Source organism: Phoca vitulina, unplaced genomic scaffold (assembly GCF_004348235.1).
Source record: "Phoca vitulina isolate PV1807 unplaced genomic scaffold, GSC_HSeal_1.0 scaffold72, whole genome shotgun sequence".
In the NCBI taxonomy this organism is placed as follows: Eukaryota; Metazoa; Chordata; class Mammalia; order Carnivora; family Phocidae; genus Phoca; species Phoca vitulina.
Genome location: NW_022589775.1, coordinates 299,795 through 314,098, shown reverse-complemented (window position 1 = coordinate 314,098; position 14,304 = coordinate 299,795).

Here is a 14,304-nt window from a genome sequence, read left to right as displayed (position 1 = left end):
AACCTAATGCAAATAATGATGAGTGTAGGTTGCCAAAAGAGTGGAACCAATGCTGAAATATTTTTATGACATTTTGCAGATGGGACTTATAGTATACAGTATATTGGAGGAAACACAAAATATATATATATTTTGGAACTTTGGCATTCTTGGGCATTTTCTATAGAATTTCAGATTATGGAAGAGTGATTACTGGTGTTTCAGAAATAAAACAAGTACTTCATGTGCAGAATTGAATAAAAAGGTTATTGAAAACAAAACTTGTACATTGTTTTCTATATTTGTGAAAACCCATCAATTTACTGGGTTCTGGGATTCAAGCCCTGAGGATATTCAAATAATGTTGTCTCCCTACTGTGTTATTTAGTATTCAGTTAATTTTTTGATGGTTCCATCTCTTAGTTTCAAGAGTAATAAGACTTCTCTTTATTATATTCATTGCACATAGAGATGCTTTGACTGTTACCAGAAAGCAAATTCTAAAGAATTTTTTTAAAAACCTGGAAATTAATTTTACCTTCTGATTTTGAGCCACTGCTGAAATTAAGAGTTAACACAACAGTAGTCATGATTAAAAAACATATATAAAAACTCAAGTCTTTGTATCAAATCCCATTTGATTTCACTTTTTATAGTTTACAGGCTTTATAATGCACCTTTTGTATTTATTATCTAGATTAAGTCTGTGATAATAGCATGTGAAATATAGAATTCCTTGAAACAAATACAAATTCAATGAATATTTTATATGCAGCTTGGATAACAACATGGGCCAATGTTTAGAACTGTAAATTAGTTGGAATTTTTTCAATTTCTGATTTTTTATGACAACTGTGTTGGATGTTTGCATATTGATCAGTGTGCATCTAATCAGAACTCCAGTGTTTGTTCTGATTGAGTTATAAATATGAACAACATAAAATCGCAAATAGTTGACATTATTCTAAAGTCTTAACACCAGTTTAGTGGTAAAGGCCATTTTAGAGAATGGCTACGTAATGAATTAAGGATACAATCAAGAATGCAGTCAAGTTGTACATAAATAAAATATTTTGGTCAAATTAAATGTCCATATGGCAAGGAGAAAAAGAACTGAGAGCCAGGAGATCTAGATGAAGAGAGTATAATGTGCCAGGTGGGCACACAGTCTTGAGGGTAGGGCTGCCTCATTCTAATCTCAGGTTTGCAATTTGCTAGCCAAAACCTTGTGTTTCTCTGTCCATATTTTTTCTCATCTATAAAATAGGGCTGCTAATATCTCCTTCCTCATAGACTTGTTTTAGATTTTAAGTTATTTAATTATAAAAATCACTTAATGCAACTCTTGATGTCAGGGTGGTGAGTTCAAGCCCCACATTGGGCGTAGAGCTTACTTAAAAGAAAAAAAATCACTTGGAATGGTCCTAACACATAGCAATAATTCTTGCTATTATAATTACTGGTTACAAATTAAGTGAACATAACTCTACCTCTCTGACCACCAAAATTTTAAACCAAAAAATGAAAGGATAAAATAATTGAATAGGAAAAGAACAACTGTGATATTGTGATTTATAATAGAAAATATATATTTGGTCTTCATCCCAGTTTCTGACATAGAACTTCTTGGAATTTCCTAAGTGAGAGGTGCAACAAAGACCTTTTGTTATGTTAATGGGGTGATTTTTGGAACTCTCCTAAGGATGGGAACTGGTTGCCTAGGAGCCAGCCCTAATATTAGAGGGCTGGAACCTTCAACACTGCCCCCCAACACTGAGGAGAAAGGGAGAGGGGCTAGAGGTTGAGTTCAACAGCCAATGCCCACTGATTTAATCAACCTTGCCTATGTGATGCAAGGTCCATAAACATCTAAAAGGGCAGGGTATGGAAAGCTTCTGGGTTGGTGAATATGTGATGTCGGAAAAGCGGAGGGCCTGGAGAGGGCTTGGAAGCACTGCACCCTTTCCCCATATCCTATCCTATGCATCTTTTCTATCTGGCTGTCGCTGAGTTATATGGTGGGCTTGAAAGCTGTCAGCAACCAAACACCAAAAATGGAGTCAGGCTCAAAGTTTCATAATCGGAAATGTAAGAACATATTTAAAGAGCTTTTAAATATAGTATGTATGTATGTATGTATTGAAAATTACAAGGTTTTATTTTTTATTTATTTTTTATTATTTAAATATAGTTTTTAAATATATAACTTATAGCATTATGAATTAGATACATTATAGGAAATAATTTATAGTAATCACTAATTACATAGATACAAGTAATAATTTTACTAGGACTCTGAGAGCCAGAAATGGACTTGTGGAGGTGGCCTGAATGATCAGTGGATTTTGCTGAGTTGACCATCAAGTTTAGTGGGTGCTAGTTCCATTAAATCATTTGTATCAAGAAACAGAGACAATCTTCGTGGTTACACTAATTTTACAATATGTCTAAAATATTGAGTGAGGGACAGGTGGGGCTAGGTAGGGACAGGTAGGTAGGGGGCTACATGATCAGGCTCACAGAAATCCCAAAAATGTGGAGGTGTAAGGAAACCAGAGATAAGGGAACACACCAGACCACCCTGCCTGAGCTATTGGGGGGGGTGTCTTTTTTTTTTTATGACAGTCACCTGTGACCAACAAAGAATAAACAGACCCTAAAAAGAAGTAAGCCATTAAAGATATGATCGATCACCAGTCCTTACTCAAACCAAGACATCACAAGAATGATAAATATTTTTGCTAGTCTATGTATTTGTTTTCACCCTTCAGTTTTCTTTTTTTAATTTTTTTTTTTTAGTAGAAAAATTGAGTGGAATGTACAGAGAGTTTCCATATACCCCCTTACCCTTAGCCCAGTTTCCCCTATTACAACATCTTGATTAAGTGTGGAACATTTGTTACAATTGATGAGCTGGCGATGATTCATTATTATTAACTAAAGCCTGTAGTATACATTAGAGTTCACTCTTTATGTTGTATATTCTATGGATTTTGAGAAATGTAAAATGACAAGTGTCAGGGCCAAGGGCCAACTTCCAAAATGTGCCATTTTGATACATTGACTATTTTAAATAAATGTTACTGAAGAAACAACCAATGCAAGCAAACTCAGATTCTCCTCTGTCCCCCTGAAAGCAGGAAAAAAAATTCCTATATTAAAAATAACCTCCTTATACTAAGAAGTAAAAAGACATCTTTATCACCAGAGATAGGAGCTTTAAAGTTTAGAAAGCTGTAGAAATAAACCTTATTAATTTTTTTTCTGAAACTAATCTACTACCTCAGCCCAAATTCCACTTAGAATTCCTTACTAATTAAAGTTCCCAAACACCTGTTTTCCTTATACTGTAAATGCCTCATAAATTTATCATCTCTTTGTCTAAAATGTACAAAAACTACCTGCTTTGGTCATTTTTTCAGATCTCAGTTTTGTTACTGGGTGTCTGTTTGCATGTAATAAGATCTCAGTTTTGTTACTGGGTGTCTGTTTGCATGTAATAAAACTTTTTCTCCTGTTAACCTGCTTTATGTTAATGTAATTCTGAGTCCAGCTGGAAGAACGTGAGGGTTGAGGAAAAATTCTCCTTCCCTACACGGGTATCCACCATTGTATTATTTTGCAGAATAGATTCACTTCCCTAAAAATCTCCTGAGTTCCACCTATTTGTCTTTTCTCCCCCTACCCCCATCCCTTGGCAACCACTATCCCTTTACTATTTCCATAATTTTCCTTTTCCAGAAGGTCTTATGGTTGGAACCATACAGTATGCTGCCTTCTCAGATTGTCTTTTTTTCACTTAATGTGTATTTAAACTTTCATGTTTTTCTATGGCTTGATAGTATTACTTCTTTTTAATTATGAATAATAATCCATAGTATGGATGTACCAAAATTTGTTGATCCATTGACCTATTGAAGAATATCTTGGCTGCTTTCAAGCTTTGAAAATTATAAATAAAGATGCTATAAATATTTGTGTGCATGATTTTCTGTGGACATAAGTTTTCAACACACTCAAATACCAAGGAGCACAATTGCAGGATCCTATGGTTAAAAGAATGTTTAGTTTATAAGAAACTAGCAAACTGCCTTCTAAAGTGGCTGTACCATTTTGGATTTCCATCAATGATGAATGGGAGTTCCTGGTGCTCCACATGCTCATCAACATTTGGTGTTTTACCCATCATTTTTATTTATAGAAATTATATCTTATGGGTGTCACTATTCATGTCTTAGAGTTCTTATATCTTCCACTCTTTTCAGAGGAATAAAATATTTTCATGTGACAAATATCAAGATTTTCTAGGAATCTTCTGGGCATCTAATTCTCCTGGTCTGGTCTTTTGTGCTGAAGGTTATTTTTTAAAACACTCACTCCATAATTCTCACCTTTATCCTACATATTTCCTGAGTCCAAATTGAGAACTTTTAACTGTCAGCTCATACAAAAATGAGCAGAAAACTGTAAGAACTTTTGAATTTTTGGCCTCAGCTTTCCAAAAATAGTTTCTCTTTTTTTATAAACACTTCTAAACTATTGTCATTCTATTATTAAGGTAGTCCTTATTTCTTTGACAGTGTTTCTGATTTTCAATCTCTATAATTTCTTTTTGTTTTTTCTTGGATTTTTATCTTTCTGCTTATATTCTCCATCTGTTCTTGCATACTATCTACTTTATCCGTCAGACCCCTTAACATATTAATTGTAGTTGTTGTTTTAAACTCCTGGTTTGATAATTCCAATATCTCTGCCTTGTCTGATTCTGCTGCGTGTTCTCTTCGAATTATGTCTTTTGCCTTTTGTCATTTGGTATGGTATGCCTTGTAATTTTTCCTTGGTAATAGGACATGATGTATTTGACAAAAAGAGCTGCTGTAAGTAGGCTTTTGGTACTGCAATGGTGACATATTGGGTAGAAAAGTATTCATGGTGCTATGATTAGGTCTCTGTCTTTTTGTGACTGGAATGAACTTCACAAGGGTTTCTCAAGCTTTTTTTTCTTTTTTTTTTTTTCTTCCCCTACTTCGGTGGGACAGGATGGTTAGAGTGGGTGGGAGTTGGGCGTTTCTCTTCTCCCGTGTGGAAGGGTTGGGTTAACTGGAGTTGGTCATTTCCTTTCCCTCAGTTCAGTTAGGTTCTAGTAAAGGCCCAGCTGATTAGGCCCAGGATAGTTTCCCCTGAGGGAAGGCCTTATTAAGAATAGAGTACTCGGGGATATTTCAAAATGGCTTCTTTTCCCTTCTCCCTGCCAGAAGTACCAAAGGACTTTTTTTATGACATTTGTGGCAAGAACCGGGTTGAATTTCTAGAGGTAAATCTTACAACTGTGGGGGCCCCCTGGTGACAGGGTCCCAGTGTTTTTAACTCAGAGAGATGTCTGTGCTGAGCCTCCAGCAATCCGTCAATTCTAATTTGGGTTTTCCTTCCCCATTGCTGGTTTCCCTGGGGTTTCTGCTCAGTCTTCTGTTCAAGTAAGCTGAGACTCCCTGTATTCCCGTCTGTCTCTCCAATTGTGGGGGCAAAGGTTTGCCCTGTGTCCTCAGCCCTCCTATGGATCCAAGAAGAGTTGATTTTTCAGTCTGTTCAGCTTTTTCTTGATGGAGTGGTGACTGACTTCCAAGCTCCTTACATCAGAATAGGAAACTGGAAATCACAAATATTCTTCTAGTGACATTTCTTCTTAAGTTTAAATTGTGCCTGATGCATCAGGGAAAATACTTGAAAATAATACTGGCCTTGGTTGCGCATTGTGCAATAATTCGTGGTTAAATGAAAAAACTGATCACAAGTTATGCTCCAGAGAGTTAAAATGTAACCTTTTGTCTGCAAATATTTTTATCTTGTATTTTCAAATAGAAGACTCCAAGTTAAGCTGTTAAAAGAACGATGTAAACTGTGCTCACTGCTTTGTTGCCAAATATGGCTATTGAAATATTTACCTTAGAAGCTTTTTTAATGAGTATATTTACCTATAGAATTACCTATAAACTTTAACATGTGTTTTTGAGTGACTGATTTAGCTCTTGTATCTGTTTAAAATATTTTTCATTGTCCAGTTGTTTTAAATTACACATGCCTTTATCCACAGAAGTATTCCAAACTTTCAAAATAAAGCCTACAAAAACTTTTTTAAAAAGAAGACTAGTGAGAAATGATTATGTTAGATGAGGAAAGTTGCTTTAAAATTTTCTTACTGAGTTTCCCCCTGTTAGTTTAAAATACACTAGATACAGAGGTAAACAATCATTTCTCCGTAAATAAACACAAATATTAATAGGAAGAATGATTTTGCCTCATCATCAACCCATTACTCGTTGTTATAACTATCTGTGGTCACTAGGCAAACTGTGTAATAGAACCACATTGCATTTTTACAATTCCTTACTCATCAAAATGTTCTTCATATAAGAGAAATACTTCTGTATAGAATAATATCCTTTTGAATCTTGTGTTTAAAAATATCCTATTCTTGTGGTGCCTGGGTCGCTCAGATGGTTAAGCTTCCAACTCTTGGTTTCAGCTTAGGTCATGATCTCAGGGTCCTGAGATTGAGCTCTCTGTGCTCAGAGGGGAGTCTGCTTGAGATTCTCCCTCTCCTCTGCCCCTCCCCCACTCATGCTCCCTCCTCTCTCTCTCTCAAATAAATAAATAAATCTTTTAAAAAAATAAAAATATCTTTTTCACAAAAGTATCATATAGCTAGGAAGGAAAACTTTACTTTTTATTTTACAAATAAAAATGGCCTTTTTACTTGTGATCTTTAATTGTATGTCAATCAGCATAAATAATTATAATTAAACATTAAATTTCATTTCAAATGGATAAAAAAATTCCATGCACATATCTAGATATACAAAGTCTGATTGTTTCAGATTTTAGCATGACTTTAAAAAAAAAAAGAACTTTTATCAAAAAAAAAGTTGAATAGAAATAGATTCACAAAATATGCTTATACTTAATTAGGATTCCTTTTCTCTTCCATTAATCTAATTCCTTTTTATTGGATAAAAGTTCTGTAATAAATTCATCTGTGCATTGCAGAAATGTCAATGAATGTGATAAGGGAAATTCTTTGGAGATTTGTCATAGGATGTAATTTCTGAATTTTACATTTTACTGCACTGTACAGTGTCACAGATAAAAATGCTTCGAAATTGCTGTTTCTCAAATGATCTTAAAAAACTTAAAAGGTCATGAGTGTACTCTCTGTGACTGTTAGATAAGAAACATGGCAATACCCTACAAAGGATAATTAAACTGAGACATAAGATTATCTCTAATGTTAATGTACATTTTCTTTTTTTTTCCCCAAGCGGTTTAAAAGTGTATGGCTCATTTGACATAAATGTTTATTTATTTTTCTCTCTCTTTTTTTTTTCCAAAGGTCAGTGTTACTTTATTTTTTTTACTTTTTTATTTTTTAAATTTTTTTAAAAGATTTTATTTATTTATTTGACAGAGAGAGACAGCGAGAGAGGGAACATAAGCAAGGGGAGTGTGAGAGGGAGAAGTAGGCTTCCCGCTGAGCAGGGAACCTGATGCGAGGCTGGATCCCAGGACCCTGGGATCATGACCTGAGCAGAAGGCAGATGCTTAACGACTGAGCCACCCAGGTGCCCCAACATAAATGTTTATTTAAAAGCGTATCCTGTAGGATATATGGAATGTAAATAAATCAATATATTTAATTTAAACAACAAACAGTTGGTCAAAAATATGAGCTTCCTGAACAGATTTCTAATCAACAAAAGAAAAGACAGTTCCACTGTTTCCAGATATCTCGCTATTTAACTGATGAAAGTGAATAAATGCACATAAACATTATGTATGATATATACTATAGTACAAATATCCATTTGTTCATAAGTCACTATTAAGTTTAATTGAATCATAGGATTGTGAACACACATGCCTAAATTAAAAGGACTAGAGCATTTTCTTTTAGTTTTTGTTGTTGTTGTTTGTTAATATTTTTACTTGACAAAATTAACAATACTGACAATATTTAACTTCAAGTTCAGATTTTGATTCTGGGTATATGAGATGTACAGTCTAGAGAGGCTTTAAGGTACAAATTTTCACCTCCATAAGCTGAGTAAATGATGGAACATCAGAAAGAATTAGCTTAGATTATTGCCATAACGAAAGTCAGCCAAAACAAAACACACAAACAAAAAGAATAACACACCCCCAAACAATGTTCCCAGAAGAACTAGATTTCTCATAAAGATGGTTCAGGAGCTGAGAATAGAGTATTATAAGAGCTTGTTGAAACTTTGAATTTTTTTTAATGACACAGCTGTTAATTTTTTTCTTTAATTCTTAAAATTATATTTATAAACACTAAGTTATTTTTAAAATCACATTTACTTGTTACACTTACTAATTCTTTTAAATTGGAGAGGCATCACCAATTTCACAGAATAGGGGGAAGGAGTACAAGACAAAAATAGGGGGAGAAGAGACAAAACAGACAAGATCAGGCAAAGGAAAGTAAATGTGGTTTCTACACAGTTGTGTTTCCTTATTCATTCCTTATGTGATGGAACTGTTCATCATCTCCTTGGATCCTAGAATTTCATGACTGTGAAATGGTTAGGGATAACTGAAAACAGAATAGAATGTCTAATGTCAAAAGGGAAAATAGAACACACTATTATTTAAGGTACTTTTGTGGATGAAGGATAAAAGTGTACTTCTGCTAATTAGTCTCAAGAATTTTAAAGGGTCTGAGATTTACCCCACTTGCAAGCTAACAGGTTAGTGTGCCGTAGTTTTATTGATGCTGGCAAAAAGCATGAGCCCGCCGGGCTAATAATAAAAGATGGTTTATTATTCATAGCAGTAACTATAGCCAGAATACATAATTTTCTTGTGATGTTTCTCTGAACCCCTATGTCAAAAGGTGACTAAAAGAGGGCCAGGTGACACCTGGACATACACAGGTTGCATTATAGGAAAGGAATCCTGAGTTTAGGAAATTCTAATATTTTAAAATGGACTTCAAGCAAACCTATCTTACCTTTGGCAGCAAAAGAGACAATATTATACTGAACAACTGAAAAAAAAATCTCTCATTTGCTTTGAAAGGAGATACTATCTCTGTCCGCCAAGGGTGCTTGATACAAAACATCTTTGGAAAAAGTAATTTGGAACCAAGGAGCAGAGCCTCTTCTTGCAAGATGTGCCAAAACATGAGAAATCCATAGAGAATTGCTCCAACATCTACTCCTCATTTCTATTCTGTCTTGTCTTCTGGCCATGAATATGTCACTCCATTGGCCACTTGGATTAATCCAACCTACAGAGACTGTGGTAAAATCCATTTTTTAAAAAAATATACAGCATTTAATTAATTAAGGCCACCCTCCACAGACCTCCAAACAACAGGATGTGGCAATCTGAGCTAATGACCTCAAAAATGTTCCACAGAGTCTCAAACCCACCAGTTGGACAAATCTCCTAACTATCAGGATTACACCTTAGAAATATAGGTGTCTTTCCCTTTAATATTCTGAAGTGACCTTTCTACTTTTCCTGACATTAACCCACATAGAGGTATAGCAATTGCATATAATCTGCCCTGTCCCACAAGGAGGATGTGTACGACAGTTCTGTCTTTCATAACAATCCTAGCCAATCAGTTGAGGTTGAACTCAGTATTTTCCATTACTGAAGGGATACCACTGACCACTTCAACTAGAGTCAGAGACAAACTTTATTCCTACTTTCTAATTGAATGACTCCCATTGCAGTGATAACTGTTCACAGTTGTTGCATAAATTAGCAGTTATCCCTTGGGAAGTTCCACGTAATCTAAGGTAGCCCGATTTGGGAAGAACCTTCACATCATCTGAAGGCTACATCATATACTGGTGGGCCTTCATTACATGCCTTGAGGACTTTTCAGACTGTCCTCATGAAGCAAGTCATAAAGTTTTTGGAATAGGATTGGTTGATGCCTGGCCTCCACACGAACAGTGCCTTTGGGAAAATAAAATGCTGTTTACTATTGCTGGGATTCATCAAGTGAGACCTGCAGCAACTGGAAGACAAAAGTTCATATTCCCTCCAAAGTGGTACTCTGACTGGTTGGCAGACCCTTAGGGCCCCTCATTCCTTTCAAATTGGCTTAAATCTTTTGTTATTTCAGGGTGTCCTTTTCATCACAGCACTCAGTGGGTGGTATTCCACTCCCAAGGAATGATGAGTGGGAATGTGGCAGAAATGAGTGGGAATGTGGCAAACAACTGGAAATACTGGTGTTTTGCATGGGGGCCATTTATCTCCTCTAGACTGTTTCTAGTGGACACCATAGAAAGGTTGAACAGAAGGGTGATCAAATTGTGTTCAGAGCTTTCTGTTGGGGGATGGTAAATCCAGTAGTCAGTGAAAATTACTATGGTTTCAACAGTTGTTTTTTTTTTTTTTTAAGATTTTATATTTATTTATTTATTTGACAGAGAGACAGCGAGAGAGGGAACACAAGCAGGGGGAGTGGGAAAGGGAGAAGCAGGCTCACCGCAGAGTAGGGAGCCCGATGCAGGGCTCGTTCCTGAACCCTGGGATCATGACCTGAGCTGAAGGCAGAAGCTTAACTACTGAGCCACCCAGGCGCCCCTGATTTCAACAGTTTTAAAGAGGGTTGCCAATCATTAATGTCTCCCCTCACCTTTCCCATATGTCCCAGAATCTAAGATGACATTTTCCCAGGTCTCTGGGTTGTTACTCTCCAGAAAGGTTTTGCCTTACCTAAAAATGCAATAGATACAATTATTCTCTCCCCTTTAAGTTTCAAAGATTTAGAGCTTTTGCTTTAAATGTGGAAATTCCCATGTAATACTCCTTGTTTTAGTCCATGTTCCATTTATAATCTCATTTTTCTAGATTTACTACTTCTCCATTTCCTTTGTGGGCTTATGACTTAGCTGAAATACTACTGAGACCAACAGCTACCAAAAACTTGGAGAGAACTCAAGTACTGGCATTATTTTCAAGTTCGGTATTCATTCAGCCCTATCTGAGTAACAGTTGCTAAAGGCAAATCAGAGCAATAGAAAAAAAAGTGCATCAGTGGTAAAGACAGCAGAGACATGTTCTACATGGCTAGAAATTATGCATGTTATGGTGAAATGTTGGATCAAAGCAGCAAAGACATATATTCACACACATTTCTACTGTGATGTGTACAACAATGAGGTCTTTTTTTGTTTGTTTTGAAAATTGCTAGCAAAATATGGTTTCATGATCAAAGTCAAAGAATTTGGAATATTGACTTTTAGAATATTATTCAAGACCATGTTTTATGCACAAAGAAATTGAGGCTAAGGAAGTGTTGTGATTGCTCTGAGGTTATACAATTTGTGATACAGCTTGAACCACAGGTCAGCCCTCAATCCCCTTGCCAAGACCTATTCTTTTATTTCTGAACAACAAGAGTTCATCCTATGTTCCCAGCAGTATTCTAAGTAATTTACAGGTGTTAACTGATTTCATCCTTCAACAATATAAAATAATTATTAATTGGCTCCATCTATCCAATGAGGAAATGGTGGGACAAGAATGTTGAATGATTTCCTCAGGGTCTCATGCAGAAAGTGGTAACCTGGATCCATAAAGCAGGTACTTCAACCTTCAGTTATGCTCCCTCTTGTTGGTTACTGATGTTTAAACTTAGAGTTGGAGTTTTATTTCAACAATGAAAAGACCTTATTTACTGACAGAATGGTCATGTGTGCTTTGTTTTGCAAATTTTAAATATTTTCAATCAAATATCATAGAAGCAGGAGATCAGATGGTGTCACCAAGGGCATCCTTATCCTATACCAGTGGTTCTCAATGGGAGTGACTGTATCCTCCCTCCTCCCAGGGGACATTTGGAAACGTCTGGGATATTTTTTATTGTAACAAATGGATGGGGTGGTAAGGAGGGATGCTACTGATTCTAATGTGTTAGAGACCAGGGATGCTGCTTAATGTCCTACAATGTATATACCCCTACAGCAAAGAATTCCTTATCTGGCTGAAAATGTCCATAGTGCTGAGGTTGAGAAACCCTGTCCTGGACCTAGTTTGGCAGTGCTGCTTTAGGTCACTCTAATACACTCACACTCTATAATGAGTATACAGGTCAGAAGCATCTTTGTGAAGATAGTTTGTATGTGTGTTTTATAGGGATGGAATAAAGATGAATAGAGAGGAAGAAAACCACACAGACACACACACACACACAGAGTCAAAGCAGATTCCTCTAATTTCTGTTTTCCCCACATTTTAAAATCAAACATACTTATCTTTACGTTTAGTGTTCTGTTATCAATAGAACATGTCTGAAGTCACTATTTTTCTGCAAATGCTATAGTAGTATAAGACTCAATTATATGGAAGTCTCTTTTTCTATCCCTATCCAAGCTGGGCCATTTGTTTCTCTTATCTGTAACCAGATTATATGATAGGAACTTTTTTGTTATTGTGCATGTATTTTTGAACCACAGACCCACTCCCCTCAGGCCTACACCCTCCAAACAAGTGTGTAGGCAGAATCTCTGTACTTCCTAGGAACACTCAAAGATCGAAAAGAGGAAGTTGCCTTAAGTCAATGACTTTACATGTATATATGTTTTTTTTTAATTTAAATTTGAAGACCATTTTATTGGTATCCTAGAAGGGTATATAAAATGGGGCAGTGCTTTTGCGAATAATGATAGTGAAAAGAAAATTCATCTGGCCTGGAGAGCAGATGGATGTCTTTCTAGTTTGTATGCTTTGGATGTCAGGACATTGGAGAAAACTAGTGCTTTTTTTTCATTTGTAAGTATTTGGAAAATATTGACATTATGCAGGGTTTTGTAAGGATTCGTATTGTATATACATACAATATATACATACTCATAGCACATAAGTTAAAAAATGTGGACTTCAATTTAACTATATATGCAAATTGTTTCTCAACTTGAAATATACATAGAAAAGCACCCATGAATAGTGTGACAGGCAATGGGGACCCGAAGGGATCATGGCAAGGATACTGAGAAAGAGCTGGGAAGTTGACAAATGCAAACTTAATTCTTAGGGAGTGCGAGTAAAAAGGAAAAGTTGAGGAGAGAATTTTACAAAACTTTTATAGCTTGGTGAGGATTTAAAAATATTTATAGTGATGCTTATAAATATTATAGTCAAAATCCTTCAGTAACCTGAAAAAAATGACCACGTATGCTGATCTGACCTTGGTTTTGTAAGTGCAGAGATTTTCATCCTGTCATCGTATATAATTGATTATAGTACAATGTTAAAAAAAAAAACAAAAACATGTTTTAATCAAACAGTAAATGTTGGAATGGAAGTGAGAAAGCCATTCCATTCATTTCCAGAAAGATTGTGAAAGAAGTGTTTTCAATTTTCACTGTACTTGAACTTTGGAGTTGCATTCATTTATGATACTGTCATAAAAGAAAAGTCTTTCCCAAGTAATTTCCATTTTGTATATACAGAAAGAGTCTTTTTGGATAAAACTACACCTCATGTGGAGATTTGGTCTTGCATAGGTTAGAGGGTGGTTACACTCCATCCAAGTGGAATAGGACTGATCCTCTTTTCATAATGAATTCCCCTTTGAGAAATAATACAATTTTCTTGAGAAATAATGTAATTTTAAGGTTGTATTAGTCATTTGTGAAACATAGGGAGAAAAATTTTGTCACTCTATGAGATTTTCCCCGTATTATGTAATTTTCTTTCTATTGCTAATATTTACCCTCTTATTTTCCCTTCTGAACAAAAGATATCTAAGTTCTGTAAGGGAGATGTTGGCAAGACCAAAACAAGAAAAATCTTAGCCTCTAATTTATCATGTTTTCTTCTTTTTATAAGGGTTCTAATCTTATCATGCGGGTGCCACCATGCTGACTTAACAATATGCTAAAGGCCCCACCTCTAACACCATTACATTTGGGATTAACATTTCAACATATGAATTTAGGGTTGGGGGGTGGGCGGGGAGACAAACATTTAGCCCATTGCAGCCAGCTAGTGTAAATTCTATGGGGAGGGGGACTACTCACTCTCCTCCTTCATTTTGATCTTACTATTGGCTGAAACTGATCAGAGTGCAAAGGATCCCTTGATCCAGTCCAGGAGCACAGAGCAGGATAGCAGAGAGTGGAGTAAATCTGCTGGAGCCAATGAGAGCTATCTAGCAGAACCCCAGAGACAAGCCATACCCAAGGAAAATGAGCTATGTGGTTGTGTTCTCCAATTATGGTACTCAGTTATAAGGAACCTATTGAAGGCATACCTGATGTAGCAGAAGAGGCAATTTTCTGT